Raw genomic sequence first — 8,972 nt, forward strand, 5'->3', positions numbered from 1 at the left:
TTCAGTTCAAGATGAAAGGAGATGGTTGGTGGTGATGGTTGCCCAACATTATGAATGTATTTAAGACCACTGTACCGTACACTTGAAAATCGTTAAGATGGTAAGTTTTATGTTATGTGTATTGGACCATAATTAAAAACCTGAGGAAAGAAAGGGACTTTAGTGGTATCTATAATGTTTTAACTTTTTTAAAAAAGATTTTATTTGGGGCGCCTGGGTGGCTCAGTCGTTAAGCGTCTGCCTTCAGCTCAGGTCATGATCCCAGGGTCCTGGGATTGAGCCCTGCGTCGGTCTCCCTGCTCCGCGGGAAGCCTGCTTCTCCCTCTCCCGCTCCCCCTGCTTGTGTTCCCTCTCTCGCTGTCTCTCTCTCTGTCAAATAAATAAAATCTTAAAAAAAATTAAAAAATAAATAAATAAATAAATAAATAAATAATAAAAAAGATTTTATTTATTTATTTGAGAGAGAGAGAGCAGGGGGAGGAGCAGAGGGGGAAAGAATCCCAAGTGGACTCCTTGCTGAGCTCAGAACCTGATGCAGGGCTCGCTCTCGGGACCCTGAGATCATGACAGGAATGGAAACCAAGAGTCAGACGCCCAACTGACTGAGCCACCCAGGCGCCCCTATAATGTTTTAACTCTTAAAAAAAACTAAAAAAAAATTTTTTTAAAGACTAAAAGGAAAATAGAATAAAACAATTATGTTACACTTAGTTCATCTGTAAGGTGCTGTTAGAAGCAGAAAAGAGGGGATGACAAACTGAGCCCTGGGGTCGGGGTCGGGGGGCAGAGCCAGGCTCCCCACGGCCACTGTCTGCCACCAGGATACAGGGAACACAGGGACCCTAGGGTCCGTGAGGAGCTGAAGTCCGATTGTTAATAACAGCTACACTGGTGAGGGCTTATTGTGCGCCTTCCTTTGTGTGTATCCAGGGCTTTAGATTTGTTATCTCAATTCATTCTCAGAGCAGCCTTTTGAGTTAGGTACTATTGTTACTCCCATTTGACAGATAAAATATCTAAAGCTCAGTGAGGGTAAAGGATTTGCCAAAGTGACAAAGCAAGTGAGCCCTGGAGCTATGATTTGTATCCAGGCAGGTCTGACCCCAGCGCTCAGACACTTAACCATGCCATTGCAAGGTGTGTTTTCTAGTAAGCAAAGGGAAATGTCCACACACATATGGTGTTGTTAAGGTGTAATCCAAAGCAAGAGCTATGTTAAGAGTATGCGGAATATTTTGTTCATGAACATAACTGTGTCCTTATAACCAGAAAGATACAACTTGCAGATGCCTGCCCTCTGAGATTTAAACTAGTAAAAAGAAATCTTTAATGGATGAGAGTAGCTATCAAAGGAATTCACCTCAAGGAACAGATCAAAGTCAGAAGAGACACGTGAATGCCAAACTTCAATCAAGATGTCTAGAGTGAAGTCACATGAAGGCATAATTGATGAGAGCGATTTGGATTTTAAAATGTTTGTATTCTTTGATGTGGTGATTCTACTTTTTGGAGTCTATACTAGGGGCATAATACCAAATACCGGAAGGTTTTATCCATAAATATATTCACCATAAAATGAATTTTAATAGTAAAAATGAAAATCAATCCAACTATCCAACACTAGTGAAATGGTCAGTGAAATCGAATCCCCACATGATGGCAACTGTGAGCCTCACAAACACATATGAAGAATTCATTACTATTTAAAAATTTCATATGTATAGGGACAAATTGCATGAGTTAATACAGTCAACGTGCCGTGTAGAGACAGGGTTACCCTCCTGCTACAAATATAAAGAGATACTGAATAAGTGTATAATAATGTTAAAAATATTAGTTGAGGAATGAAATAAAGGAGATTAATAAAAGGAAATTTTATTACAAAATAATAGGAATATAATGAATAATAGGAAATTCTCAAGTCCCAGAGGGAAATAAGGAACGCAAAGCCAGTGGGGTAAGAAAGATGAAGACACTAGGGCAGTCAGTATGGACCTGGAGCTTGGCCCTTAGGGTCTAAGGCCTGCGGTTTCAATATTCACATGGAGATGGAGATGAGGTGTCAGGTCCATGAAAGGCAGGGACCTTGTCTTGGGTGGATTGATTCCCTCTAAAACAGAGGCTGAAGCACGGATGAGAGAGCTGGAGCCTTACTTGATGTTATTAGCCAAGGTTCTCCAGAGAAACAGAACCAGTAGGATGTGTATTTATATAGAAAATGATTTATTTTAAGGAATTGTCTCCTGCAATTATGGGGCTGACAAGTCCAAAATTTGCAGGGTGGGCCAACAGGCTGGAGGCCAGGGAAAGCTTGATGCTGCATTTGACATTCGAAGGCTGCTGCAGAATTCTCTCTGGCTTGCAGGAAGTCAGCCTTTTGTTCTATTCAGGCCTTCAGTTGATTGGACGAGGCCCACCCACATATGGAGGACGATGTGCTTTACTCAAAGTCCAACTGATCCAAATGTTCATCTCATCCAAAAAACACCCTCATAGAAACATCCAGAAAAAGGTTTGACCACATATCTGGGCACCATGGCCCAGACAAATGGACACATAAAATTAACCATCCCACTTGGGAGTCAGAAGCAGGGCAGCAAAGATGAGGAAAGGGGAAGTGAAGCAAGAAAGGCGTGAGGAAGTGTGAAATGGTACATTGTCATCCTGGCTGACACTTCACGAGAAGCCTCCAAGATCACAGCAGGTTACTCAGCAAGCATGTCTGGTTGGCATATGGTTCCACTCCAAGCAGGCTGCGGAGAGAAATGGCACTTTGGAGTGGGCCACGGGAGGGAGGAAGAAGGGGAATTTATCTGCAATCTCCCTCCCATCTCTTGTTTTCCATTAGCAGAGACTCAGTCGACAGAAAGTTGACTCCCCAACAGTTCCGGTTTTGTCCTGTGGCCTTTCCTATAGTGAGAATCCGTAAGGCATTTCATCCAATTCTGGAAGTTGTGGGAGGAGCCAGGAACTCTGTGTTCCTGGATGTTCAGCCTGGCTGCATGGTGGCAGTCAAGGTGAAGGACCAAGTGTTCCCAAAGAGAGTGATGGTCAGCCTCTGGTCATGTCAGCGGAGTCCCAGAGGCTGTCCGTGCTGAGGAAATCTAAGGATGAACATAGATTTGCATCAGATATAACCCATCCCTCCTAGCACTCCAATCCACTCACTCTCTATTGTATTGACTCCTGTACTATATGGTAGAGATTTCATTTTTTGTGTGAGTACAAGATGCCCTACTCCTTGCCCTAGAGGGAAGTCTGTGTCTGAGTCTGTCACAGAGTCCCTCAAGGTGGTACCCAATTGCAAAATCCTGGAAGAATTCAGAAACAAGAGTCCTTGCTGTTGTAGCTGGTCCCTGGTCATACCTGATATTCGCTATCTCTCTCTTTACACCCATTCTAAATTTCCCTTATTCCTTGACAGCATTTCGGCTGGCCCAAGTTGATTGCCTGGCAGAGTAATCCAGACCTTTGGGCCTTTTATTTTCCCTGCTTTGGTGGGTTGCAGGTGCTGTGATTCCCGTGGTTATTATAGGACATAGAAGTACTAAGAGACGCCCAAATAAATGCCCTGAGTTCTGGAAATTCTCTTTACTATCCTCTTGTGTAGAAGCAACCCTAGTTCCTCATGCTAATCAAGACTGATTACTCAACCAGTGCAATAAATCTTTCCTGGTCCCCTGTGGCCAGATGATATCTACCACTCCTAATTTGGGGGACTCAGTTCTCTACCAAAGGTCATACTCCTGTCACATGACCTCACACAGCTACCTCCTCTGGGTTCCAGTACGTGTTTCATGTCCTTGTCTCTTTATGGTAGGCATAGTAATGGCTCCCAAGGATGTCCCCACTCTAATTTCCAGAACCTGTGAATATGTTAGGTTGTATGACAAGGTAAGAATTAAGGTTGCAGATGGAATTAAGATTGCCAATCATCCAACTCTCAAATAAGGAGATTATCCTGAATTATCCAGTTTGGCCCAATGTAATCACAAGGGTCCTTTAAATGTAGAGGAGGGAATCAGAAGAGTCGGAAAAGGAGAAATGGCATCATTAGAAAGACTTGACCAGCTATTGCTGGCTTTGAAGTTGGAAGCGGGCTATGAACCAAAGAGTACAGGCAGCTTCTAGAAAGAGCTACTACAAAACTACAAAACTTCAAAACTATTCTTCCTTAGAGTCTCCAGAAAGAAACATGGCACCAGAGTTTGGTTCAGTGAGACCCATTTTAGACTTCTGACCCCCTAGAACTGTAACAGAATAAATTTGTGCTGTTTTCAGCTACTGGATTTGTGGTCATTTGTTACAGCACTGATAGGGTAACAATGATTTCCACCATCACAGGCCCCAGGGCACTGCACCATCCTACTTGGTTTCCTAAACCCCGCCATACCTTTGCGAGGAGTTTAATAAGAGGACTAGTCACAATTACCCAGTTTGAGTTGTTACCCATTTCCTGCTGAGCCTCTAAACCGATACAGAGCCCAAAGCATCATTGCAGGATGTAAGTGTCCTCAGCCAAGGGGAGGGAAAACAGACTTGTCTAAAGAATCCAAGGGGCAGTGAATGAAAGTTCTTGCTGAGGTGTCCTAAAGTACCAGGGATGAGATGAGCACAGCCCTCAGGTGGCTAATGAATCCAAGTGCAGCCTCACTCACCTCTCTCCTCCAACTCTCCCCATCTTCTTTCTTGCTGTCCCAAGAACGGAATCTGGACTAGAAACTGGGAGTTCTGGTTTATGCCATCAAGTGTCTTTGGGAAGAGCAGCTAATTCCTCTGGGTTATGATAGCAGATAATACCACTTGGAGCCTAAGAAAGAATCAGTGGGTTATGGTGAACAGCTAGGTGTCTTTGCCACAAAAGCTCATGCCGAACTCTTTCATCTCTCCACTCAAACTCCCATGAAAAGCCAAGAGAGCCCTCCCTCTCTATCTCATCTAATCTCCTCCCATACCCCTCACTCCCCAAGCCCCAAACTCAGGGGCCTTCCTTCAATTCCCAAATCCCACCAAGCTCTTAACTTTGCTCTTCCTTCTGCCTTGTCATTTAGACCTCAGTGCCCACATCGCCTCCTCAGAGACCTCTCCTTGACCATCCTATGTCATGTTGTCCCCACCTCCTGACACTTCTATGACATTGCCCTGTTGAGAAATAATGGCCGGGGGTTTCCAGAATTAAAGGGATACACCCAATATCAAGCAACGTAATTAAAGACAATCCTCACCTTGGCTGGAGACATCAGAGTTTTATCACAGAACACCAGATAAAAGGAACAACTTGACAGCACTTCAGAAGTATTACTTCAGCAAAAAAGAAAATGAACCAGAAAGGAAGAATGGGCTAGGAGAAGCAGTAATGCGCCAAGAGTGATAAAACATGTTGGCAAATCTAATCCTTGATGGATGGTAAATCATAACTATTGAGAGGTTAAAAGCATCGAGGAATTAAAATACTAGACAACTACAATATGGAAGGTAGGAGAAAAATAGCAGAGGGAAAATAAGGCATTCTATGTCTTTAGAGGAGGAGAAGGATGACCATATTAATGAACTTTTTACTTTTATAGAAAAATATAGTTAGATATGCATATTAAACAAAAAATTTCACCTAGCCAAAAAATGGATGTGCAAATACAATGTCCTCCTTCTAACCAATGAAAGAACCAAGGAAACCTCATCAATCCAACAAAAGGCAAGAAAGGAGAAAAGAAATGGGGAAGAAAACTTTGGTAAAGAAGAAATATGTCCACATACTACAGGAATGGCAAAAAAAAAAAAAATTCTACAAACTAAACTCACTTTTTAAAAAATTGGGTGTCTCAGATGGGCTTTTTTTTAATCCACTTAAATGCTGTTTGAAAAGACACACCTCATTTCTACCTTTGGCTTCCCCCGTGATGGCTGTGGCAATGGCCCCTGTGGAAATTACATGGTGGGCGGCCCCTGCAGCCACAGGTTAATGGTGATAAGCCCACTATTAGTGGAGGTCAGGACAGGAAATGAGACTGACCCACGACGTGGGTGAATCTGTTCAGATAGCGCTTTCTTTTCTGACCAGAGATTATAGTAACTTGGAAGGTGTTGCTGAGGAGAGACAATTGATAATAGTCTGTAAGGGAAGTGGCCAGCACTGGTGAAAATCCAGCTCCTGCAGCGTGGGAGACAATTTAGCAGGCCGCCAGGATGTGAGCTTTGTCTGGGTACGACCTCCTTTTGTGTTTTAGGAATAAATTAGGGAGGGATGCCTGGGTGGCTCAGTTGGTTAAGCGTCTGCCTTTGACCCAGGTCATGGTCCCAGGGTCCTGGGATCGAGCCCCATGTCAGGCTCCCTGCTCAGCGGGGAGCCTGCTTCTCCCTCTCCCTCTGCCTGCTGCTCCCCCTGCTTGTGCTCTCTCTCGCTTTCAAATAAATAAATAAAATCTTAAAAAAAAAAAAAAAGAATAGCTTAGGGAGTTATTTATTCTCTGCAGGCCTGTTTCTTTACCCATAGAATAAGAAGAGCAATGCCATCTCTCTGAGGTTGGGGGCCGGCTAAATTAGATTCCAGAGCACGGACACAGTGAGCCACTGGCACAGAGTAGCTCTTCCCAGTAAGGAAGCTGGAGAGTGGCGATCACACAATACCGCCCCTCCCCACAGCCGTACCATCCCAACCCCAGGCTGGGTCTCAGTTCCCATTTTTACTCCCAGGGAAGCTACTCTGCACAAACCAAAATTACAAGAAACTGATGTGCAAACCCAAACGGAATTTGTTTTAAGTTCGTGTAAGTGCCAAGTAGCTAGTTTCTCCCTAGACTCAAAAATCAATTTTCCTTGAGGGGCCTGTCTGGCTCAGTCAGTAGAGCGTGTGACTCTTGATCTCGGGGTTGTGGGTTCAAGCCCCAGGTTGCATGTAGAAATTACTTAAAAATAAAATCTTTAAAAAAAAAAAGAAAGAAATTGTCCTTTCTCTCACCCCTTTCTTCTCCTGGGAGATCGGGTCCCTGATGTGGCAGGACCACTGAATTCATAGATTCCTGGAAGGTCCTCAGTAGGGATTAGGGTGTGTCCTCTGGACCTTTGCTTTTGGTGCCTTCTCTTCTCATTCGCTGAAGTCTCCCTGTGTTAGGATTCACTTCTCCTATGACAGGAAAATAGACACCATCTGCCCCAACTAGAGTGCAACTCTTCCCCTCGACTTGTCCCCATTTCTCATGCTGATCACTGCAGATAGAGCTCCTTATTCTTGTGCTTTGGGGAGGGGAGGGAGCAGTTAGGAGCACCCAGTTGTGAGCCTAATCCCTCCTGGGATTCAGTTCTGTCTGCATGCTGGGCCCCTCAGGGCCTTCTTTTGTAAGAGATTCAATGGTAAGGGCATAAGAAAGCACCAGGTGCTTTGAGAGATTAGAAGCAGAAAAGAGCAGCTCTGTCTGGAAAATGTATCCTCAGGCCCCAAGTCACCACAAAGAGAATGATGGCGCTGTTATCACTATGTCCTCTGAGACACACAAACTTTACTAGGTATTGGTACCCAGTGACCAAGGGCCACACTCAAAACCTTGGAGAGATCGCCCCAACGTGGAATACAAGTCTGTGGGGGACGGGTCCATGGGCCACAGTTTACACTGACAGCTCTGAGCACATGCTCAGGATGATGTCAAGAGGTAAGGTGCCCAGCCTCCAAGTTAGCCCCAGTGGTCCCTGCCTCCTGGTATTCACACCCCTGTCTCCTCCCCCATGTACCATGGTTGATCCATGTGACCCATAGCATATGGCAGGAGCATGGCATGTCACTTCTGAGGCTAGGTCATAAGAGATATCATGGCTTCTTTCCTGCTCCCTCAGATCACTCACTCAGGGGAAAGCAGGCGGCTGTATTTTGAACAGCCCTATGGAGAAGACAACTTGGTGAGAAATGGAGGTCTCCAGATAACAACCTGAGAAAAACTGAGGCTGAGCCAGGTAAGTGAGCCCTCCCAGAAGTGGAGCCCCCAGCCCCAGTCAAACCTTCAGATGATTGCAGTCCTGGCCAACATCTTGATTGCAACCTCACGGGAGATCCTGAGCCAGAAGCCCCCAAATAAGCCAGTCCTAGATTCCTGACTCTCAGAAGCTGTTTGAGAAAAGAAATGTTTTAAGCCACCATAACAACAGATAATAAAATAACATTCTCTAGCACAATTACAAACAAATGGAGTTGAATGTCATAAACCTGACTATGTAAATATGGCCGAAAATCTAAATGCATATGATGGAAAGTAAAAGTTTAATGATACTATAATATATTCAATATCATGGTGCGGGAAATTGTCTTATCCAAGACATATATTGGGAGGGTTTATAAGATTTCTTTGGAGAATGCTGATACTTTCTCACTCCCCCATCTCCAGGGAGGAGAGGACAGGAAGCTGCTTACCGACATAAACCACAAATATTGAGAGGGGGCTTCCACGGCACCTGTCGAGCTTGGTGTGTGTTCTCTGCAGTTGGTGGGGAGGTGGGTCTTTTATGCTTGCTTAACTCGGGCCTGAGGAGGCTGAAGCTGCCTGTGGGACAGGACAGGGAGCCTACATTTCCAGGGTTTGTTGGAGAGTTGAGGATTTTCCATGGAACAAGTGTTTGCCACTCAGCAGAGGGAAAGCCGGGCTGGAGCCATTTTATGCCTCTGCCCCCAAGAGGACCACGTGGCCTGAGGCTCTGATTGTCGGTGTGTTGTGGGCCCCCGGAACAGGGCTGAGCTGAGGCGGGGTAGCAGCTAGGGGAACAGAGGCCAGAGGAGGAGAGGGAAGAAGTCTCACCTTTGGATAAAGGGTGAAATGCTGATTATTATCTTGGTTGGACTCCTGGGTAAGATTTTTTCTTATGAGAGTTTCTGAGCACATGGGAAATTGTCTACCATCTAGATTTAATGATTCTTAATGTTTGTATATTTGCTCCAGCTTTTTTTTTTTCCTAAGGTGTTTTGGAGTATATTGCAGACATCTGGCATTTCA

The 8,972-nt window shown here is 44.7% G+C and overlaps 1 long non-coding RNA gene across 1 annotated transcript; it reads right to left on the reverse strand.

The window, feature by feature from the left end:
- Positions 1–2,610: 2,610 nt before the first annotated feature.
- On the reverse strand, positions 2,611–8,434 carry LOC110585412. Its single transcript, XR_002480617.1, has 5 exons — positions 8,396–8,434; positions 7,987–8,092; positions 6,956–7,120; positions 4,659–4,810; positions 2,611–3,104 (listed from the first exon to the last, which is right to left on the reverse strand). It is a non-coding gene; the product is annotated as an uncharacterized LOC110585412 (long non-coding RNA).
- Between the last annotated feature and the right edge of the window lie 538 nt (positions 8,435–8,972).

This window comes from Neomonachus schauinslandi, chromosome 9 (genome assembly GCF_002201575.2).
Source record: "Neomonachus schauinslandi chromosome 9, ASM220157v2, whole genome shotgun sequence".
NCBI lineage: Eukaryota > Metazoa > Chordata > Mammalia > Carnivora > Phocidae > Neomonachus > Neomonachus schauinslandi.